The following is a 7,912-nucleotide window of genomic DNA, read 5'->3' as shown; positions in this document are numbered from 1 at the left end:
ACCTCCTTGAGAGGACTGTGGGATGCTGTGCCATGTAGATTGAGCCTGCAACAGGTACTGCAGGACCGTGGTCGGAAAACACAAATCTGACCTTGCTTTCTTGCTTGGAATCATTTGGCGAGGATGAGTTCTCATCACTCAAAGGATAAATTCATAGTCCCAAAGTAACATTGTGTCTTTTTCATCATGATTTAGTACCAGTGGTAGCCTTAACATTTCCTAATTATTCTTCAAGACGATTCTGGATGCTTCCTCCGAGAAAGGGACTTGCTTTGGACTTCTGTTTTCTGTGCTTCCACAGCACTATCTTACAATTCTCTAATATCATATACAATCACGGCTAGGTTTCCCGAGCGCTTACATGGTCGTTCTAGCCTAAACTATTTACCCTCACCAGCTCAGTAATTTTCACACAACAGTTTGAGACAGTTGCTGTCAGTCCCATTCTGCAGATGAGGAAATTCTGGCCTAGAGACGTTCGTTCACTACTCAGGGACAGTCTCCCACTAGACTACGAGTTCCAGGCTGGCACCGAAAGACCAGATATTTGCTTTTCCGCGGGCCACGCCCTGGGGCAGGGTCTGGTGACGACACTGCGTCCCATGGTGCTTTGCCCGCCAGCGCTGCCATTGGCCCAGCCAGTCGGCTCCCTTCCAAAAGTGAGGCGCCCTGTGGTTGCCTGGCCCCCCGGGCCCGGACGGAGACCAGGTCTGCGACTGGAAGGCTCTGGCCAGTGCGGGGAAGACGCTACGGTCAGTCACGGTTCCTGGGCGACAGCGACCTCCGCAGGCACGCCAGCACCCGCCAGGTGAGGAGGGCACCCAGGTCCGCGTCAGCTGTCGAGCCGCTCCACGCCCCTTGGTGCCCGAGTCCGCGACCCGGCCCTCCCAGGGGATAGTCACCGCGTCCCAGCAGAACCCATCCGCGAAGAAGAAAGACCAAAAAGGGAAGAACATCCAGGTGGTGGTGAGATGCAGGTAGGGCGAGCTTGCAGGGTTCCGAGCCCTGGGCTTTGCTGCAGGGCTTCTTCCTGTGCTGTCCGAGGAGAGGGATTTTGTCTGCAATTTTCTGAAGGAACCAGACCTTCCTGTTTCATAGTTCCCTGCGTTCTAAAATTTTCTTCAGAAATGTACACTCCATTTTTTTCACGAGTTGCAGCAAGATCCCGTTTCAGACACTCTAACTCTTCTGTATATTCCTTAATCAGAGCTTTCTTGGTGAGTTTCTGGTTAATTGAGTATGAGTTTCTGGTTAATTGAGGCTTATTGAGTATGTTCTTTGCTCTATGAGAGCAATGTACTCAGAGTTTCCAATGTACTCAGAGTTTCCTCCAGATTGAGAGATGCAGGAGAAACTTTTGCAATGATAAGATGTTCTTGTACGTCCCCCAAGAGAGTCCTGGAGGATTCTAGTCAGGTTAGATTCTCGATAAAGGAACATGAGGTGTTCTTTCTACAAGAGCAGTAATAACCCTTCCCAGAGTCAACAGGGACTGACTGATATTTCCAGCTTCCCGAGCTCTCTTGTCGACTGCTCCAGAACGGCCAAAGTTCTTCTCACTGCCTGCAAGATCAACCAAGTTCAACTTTCCAATTTTAACAAGCTCCTCTCCATCAACTGTGGTTTCTTTCATAGGTATTGTAACAGAGAAAACTGAGTGGGATCGACTAGAGCAGGCGTTCATCAAAGTTGCTCGGCTGTCTTTTTGCTGCCCCCTTCTCCAAAATTTGATAGACTTCATCCTTGTTGTGTACTGTAATTTCTTCTAAACCTTTGATTATCACTCCCCTCTTGTTATGGGGATCATCAAACATCTGCAGCCTCTCAGAAACATCAGAAGACGGATTAAGGAGATCAAAGAGCTCTTCATTATAGATTTCCAATAGCGACACTTTCACTGAAAATTCAGTACCATTATCAGTAAGTTTCTCAAAGATGTGATGAAGAGTACGTGGAATTATACTAGCCAAAGGATCCTCCTCCCAAGTATACTCTTCATTAGGGAGCTTTCACCTTCCATTGTAAAGGTTTTGCCTGTGCCGGTTTGGCCATATGCAAAAATAGTGCAATTATAGCCCATAATAACTTCATCCAGAACTGGACAAACAACACTTTTGTAAATGTCAATTTGTTTAGTATTTGCTCCAAAAATCATATCAAAAGTGTATGTTTTCCTTGAGCTTTTGTCCACCAGTCCTCCAGTTCGAACACTAACTTCCTTCCGCACATGAGCACATTCTACTACCGAAAGGGCATTAGCTTTCTGCTCTGTCAAATTAAATGGTCTGCATCTCACCACCACCTGGACGCTCCTCCCCGCTTCATCCCTACCCCCGCAGATGAATTCGGCTGAGACGCCATGACCGTCCCCCAAGAAGGCCGGGCCACGGACCCAGGCGCCATGGGGCGCGGAGCAGTCAGGCGCAGACCGGGCGCCTGCGGAAATCGCCATCGCCCAGGAACCGCGACTGACCGCCGCGTCCGCCTCGCACCAACCTGAGCCCTCCAGCCACAAACCCAGCCCCCGCTCCAAGCCCAGGAAACCGAGCAACCACTCTCAAAAAGGAGCCGACTGGCTGGGCAAACGGTAGCGCCGACCCTCTTTCACTTTCATCAAGAGGCTTTTTAGTTCCTCTTCACTTTCTGCCATAAGGGTGGTGTCATCTGTATATGTGAGGTTATTGATATTATCCCAATATCTTTTTGCCTTTGAGTGGGAGGCCCCAGGAGAAAAACACCAACAGATGACTTGGACAGTATTACCCCAAGGGTTTGGAGATAACCCCAACTTGTTTGGACAGGCCCTCAGCCGGGATCTCCTAGATTTGGGCCTGGGAAATATTACGTAGATGACCTACTAATCTGCTCTCCAGATGAGAAAAATGCCCAACAACATGCAATTCAGGTTCTAAACTTTTTGGCAGAAAGGGGATATAAAGTCTCCCACGCTAAGGAACAGATGGTTGAGACAAAGGTCACTTACCTGGGAGTTCAGATTACACACGGGTCCAGGAGGCTGTCCTCTGATCAGGTACAAGGAATCCTCCAGTTGTCCTCTCCCACGACTCGAAAACAATTGCGAGCTTTCCTGGGGCTAACTGGGTATTGTAGAATCTGGATACCCAACTATGGTCTAATTGCCCAACCCTTATATGAAAGCTTAAACAGATGGGTTGATTCAATCCCACTGATGTGGTGAACTCCTCAAAAGAAGGCAGAGGCTACAATAAAACAGGCCTTAACTCGGGCACCTGCCTTGAGGTTGCCAGACCCAGAAAAAGCATTCCAACTTTGTCCATGAAAGAGAGGGAATAGCCTTGGGAGTGTTAACTCAAAGGTTGGGATCTGAGCCCCAGCCTGTAGCTTACTTATCCAAGAGGCTCGATCCAACTGCCCAAGGCTGCCCTCCCCATCCCCCCACCCCCCCAACTCCCCGCCTTCTAAATCTTGCAGCTATTGCAATCATGATAGAAGATGCTTTAAAACTCTCCTTTGGGGGCAAACTATTTTTACCAGCCACCAAGTAAAACAACTCCTAAATGGGAGAGGCCATCTGATCAAAGAATCCTCAGATATCAAGTAATGCTGATGGAAAATCCGGGCCTCACTATATCCCTGTGTGAGGTTCTTAACCCAGCCACCCTCCTGCCAACCCTCTGAGGGCTCTCTCCCCTTTCACTCTTGTCTAGAAACCTTGGACCACTGAACAAAACCCCAAGAGGGATTATCGGAAGATCCTCTGACCAATCCTGAGGAAATCTGGTACACTGATGGAAGCAGCTTTGTCTTGGATAGAAAAAGAAGAGCCCAGGTATGCAGTAATCTCCAATTTTGAGATCATAGAGGCTAAGCCTCTGCCACCAGGTACTTCAGCCCAATCACCTGAGCTCATAGCCCTGACTCAAGCTTTAGAGCTGGGAAAAGGAAAAAGAGTAGCCATTTACACTGACTCCAAGTCTGCCTTTCTGGTGCTACATGCACATGCCGCCACGTGGAAAGAAAGGGGCCACTTGACCACCTGAGGGTCCCCAATCAAATATGGTGATCAAATTCCTAGATTCTTGGAGGCAGTCCATATGCCCACTGAGGTTTCAGTCTCCCACTGTAAAGGATGCCGAAAAGGGAGCACAGAAATGGCACGAGGGAACCAAGCAGCTGATCAGGCAGCTAAGAGAGCAACATTACAGAACAATGACCTAATAGGGCTTGCCACCCTAGTTCCACAGACTAATTTGCCAGAAACTCCTTCATATACTGAAGGTGAGACTCTTAAAGCTAAGAGTGGGGGCTTTCAAGAAGATCATATGGGGTGGTTCCAAAAGGAGGGACTCCCTTTTCTGCCTGGGAACCTCCAATAGAAGTTGGTTAACTCCTTACATGCCACCACTCATTTAGGGGAAAAGGCCCTCCAAAGATTACTAGAAAGATTCTTCTGAGGAACAGGCCTCCAAACAACTATAAGGAAAGTTGTCTCCTCTTGTCCCACTTGCCAATTAAACAACCCCCAAGGAGCTCGAAGACCCCAGCTGGCCCAGCCCGTCCAACGACATGGGGCCTACCCAGGAGAGGACTGGCAGATGGACTTCACCCAGATGCCAGTTTCTCAAGGGTATAAATACCTATTAGTCATGATAGATACATTCACAGGATGGATTGAAGGCTTTTCCACCTGGACTGAGAAGGCTGAGGAGGTGGTAAAAAAAACTGCTCCATGAAATCATTCCAAGATTTGGTCTTCCCAGGTCATTACAAAGTGACAATGGGACATCATTTACTTCTAAGGTCACCCAAGGAGTCTCTAAAGCATTGGGCATTCCTTATTATCTCCATTGTGCCTGGAGGCCTCAGGAGGTCTTCAGGAAAAGTAGAAAGAGCCAACCAATTCTTAAAATCAGCGATAAAAAAGATAACCCAGGAGACCTCCACACCTGTATTGCCCATAAGGAACAGGTTGGTCTTAGTCCTTATGAGATGCTATATGGGAGAGCTTTTGTTTATGTCAATGACCTCTTCCTAGATTCAGAGGTTCAGACCCTCCAGTCTTATACCATGGCCATTGGGCAATTCCAACAGGATATACGTTTGTGGGGTATGAACTAGGACCCAAAAGATTCTAAGGAGTCACCACTATATGCTCCAGGGACTCAAGTCCTAATTAAAGTCTGGAAAGATGGGTCCCCAAAGGCTCAACTCCAGCCCACATGGAAGGGCCCCTACCCTGTAATACTTTCTACCCCCATGGCAGTCAAGGTACCAGGACATGACTCCTGGATTCACTGCTCACTAGTCAAGCCATGGAAGAAAACAGAAGAGGACACTCAATACACCTGTGAGCCCTGGGAGAGCTCAGATACCTATTCAGGACTACAGATGAATGCCATTCTAGTGAACACCCCCAAAATCTGGTTTCTGGGGATAAGATTTCTCAGGATAGCTCTATAGAGCCAACACAGCTTGGCAGGGATTGTACTCCAAAACAGACAGGAGATAAATACTCTGATCCCTGAACAGGGAGGGACTTGAGCCATCCTGGCAATGGGAATTTGGAGTTGGCTAATGCGATTCATGGGGTCGCAAAGAGTCAGACACAACTGAGCGACTGAACTGAACTGAACTGAACGCCCCTACTAGTCCTTGTTATCAGAGAAGGCAATGGCAGCCCACTCCAGTACTCTTGCCTGGAGAATCCCACGGATGGAGGAGCCTGGTGGGCTGCAGTCCATGGGGTCGCTAAGAGTCGCACACAACTGAGCGACTTCACTTTCACTTTTCACTTTCATGCATTGGAGAAGGAAATGGCAACCCACTCCAGTGTTCTTGCCTGGAGAATCCCAGGGACGGGGGAGCCTGGTGGGCTGCCATCTATGGAGTTGCATAGAGTCAGACACATCTGAAGCGACTTAGCAGCAGCAGCAGCAGCAGTCCCTGTTATACCATATTGATGCTGCTTATGATTGCTCCATGTATTATCAGTTGTCTAACCCGTTTTGTCTCTGCCCAGGTCAACAAGCTACAACATGCAGTGCCAGCTCAACAAAGATATAAAACTACAGCCGACCACGGAAAATATCACTCACCCTTAGATGGACACCGCTATAAGGACTCTGAGACTTGAGACTAGCCGAGGGGGAGGCCCAATACCCCTTGCCATCCCAGTTCAGCAGGAAGTAGCCAGAAAGACCTCGACGCCCCTATTCCCAAATAATTGGGCCTCCCATCTCTTAAGGGGGGAATGTTAGGTAGTTAGAATAGGAAACAGAGTCCAGAATGGTGGTGTCTAAAAGACGAGGGCGGGAAAAGCCCACGAAAATAGAACAAAGGAAGGTCCAAGGACTGGAGTGAGGACCTCAGGTAGAACAACACTCCTGGCCAGCCCAATTTACATAGGGCAGGCCCGTGGGGAGGAAAAAACATATAAAAAGAGAAGCCAAAGGGCTCGCTCTCACTCTCTCTCTCTCTCTCTCCCTCCACCACCCCCCCCAGCCCCGCCCCGACACACTGGGGCGCTCTTTTTGTGTCTTTGGGTCGACACGCCCTCACGCCTCAAGGATGGATTTTTCTGCTATTTTTTAAATAACATAGAGCTGTAACACGGAGCTGCAACACTGATTTGTCTAAGAGCTATAACACAGTCCGTTCGCGACCTGAGAGCTATAACACGGTCTGTCTAAGACCCGAGAGCTGTGACACGCCAAAGGCTTTAATGTCAGTCACTCCACATCTTTGTTGTGATGAGACAGGAACCGAGGAGCATACACTCGCCTGACAATAAGCCTATCCCACTGCTGTATTTTGGAAGCAAGGGCCCTGTTGATGTCATGGTTCACTGATTCACAGATGTAAAGGAATTTTTCCCTAAGGTTTGACCTGTTGCTGATTTAGATGATCTAGATTTTATTGTTGAGTGTTCTGCAATTGACACTCATAATTTTCCACTGTTATTATTTAACATAAATTCTGAGACAAACTATGACACTTTTAGGCTCCTGATATACGCTGCCTTCCAATCTCTGGTCACACCTGTTTCATAATGAGTTTCTATAAATGACAGTACTTAAAACACTTTAATTTGATACTTCTGTGCAGAAATGACACAGAGGCTGACAAACCAGAGGTGTGTATGTGCTCAGTCATGTCTGACTCTTTTGAGACCCCGTGAACTCCTCTGTGCATGGGATTTTCCAGGCAAGAATACTGGAGTGGGCCGTTCATCTCTTGCAGTCTTGACCACGCATGGGCTGCATGGGCACAGCTCTCCTGTCTCAGGAACAGCCTTGACTCCGCTCCTCCACTTCCAACCAGGGACACGGTGCCCCGCCCAAATGCTCATTACCCTGTCCAGCCACACCTACTCTAACCACTCAGACTGCAGAGTCTCCTCTCCTCTCTCTGAGCTCCAAGGAGATCAGTGTCCAAACAGCCGGCTGAGAAGCTGCGCTGTGACCTCCTGCAGTTCCCTCCTCCTTCTCCCTTTCTGCCACTCAGCAAACATTCGCTGAGCACCTGGGGCAGGTCAGGCTCTACAGCAGGCATCGGCATCGGGGATGTGAAGACGACCGAGGCTCCTGCCTCCAAATGGAGATCCTAATTTCCCCCCAATACCGAAGGACCCTCCACGATCCCACCTCCTTCCCACACTGACCTTTTGTACCAGTCAGAACGTCGCCCCGCTCTTTCTAGAACACACTCAGCACTCTCCCTCTTACGTCTAGATCACTTTTCCTCTGCACCCATCCCCTCCCTCCAGTCCACCTCTCCCTGTCTGGAACTTGCCTCGCTCCCCTGCCCTCCTCCCCAGTAACGGTCATTTTCGACCACGTGCTGTGTGCCCCTGCTGTCCATATGGCCCTCTTCTTTTCAGGTTAAAGCCTGATCACTCCCTGGGCGCCCCGGGGAACTGTCCCAGCACGTG

General features: G+C 49.1%; 1 long non-coding RNA gene and 1 pseudogene across 1 annotated transcript; one reads left to right on the top strand and one right to left on the bottom strand.

Moving 5' to 3' along the window:
• Nucleotides 1-898: 898 nt before the first annotated feature.
• LOC133234002 (kinesin-like protein KIF11) lies at nucleotides 899-2,361 on the bottom strand (annotated as a pseudogene).
• Nucleotides 2,362-3,443: 1,082 nt separating this feature from the next.
• On the top strand, nucleotides 3,444-6,967 carry LOC133234222 (uncharacterized). The gene is made up of 3 exons (XR_009732064.1): nucleotides 3,444-3,811; nucleotides 4,648-4,742; nucleotides 6,002-6,967. It is a non-coding gene; the product is annotated as an uncharacterized LOC133234222 (long non-coding RNA).
• The last annotated feature ends 945 nt before the right edge of the window (nucleotides 6,968-7,912 follow it).

Source organism: Bos javanicus, chromosome 21 (assembly GCF_032452875.1).
Source record: "Bos javanicus breed banteng chromosome 21, ARS-OSU_banteng_1.0, whole genome shotgun sequence".
In the NCBI taxonomy this organism is placed as follows: domain Eukaryota; kingdom Metazoa; phylum Chordata; class Mammalia; order Artiodactyla; family Bovidae; genus Bos; species Bos javanicus.
This window is presented reverse-complemented; position numbering and strand designations above follow the sequence as displayed.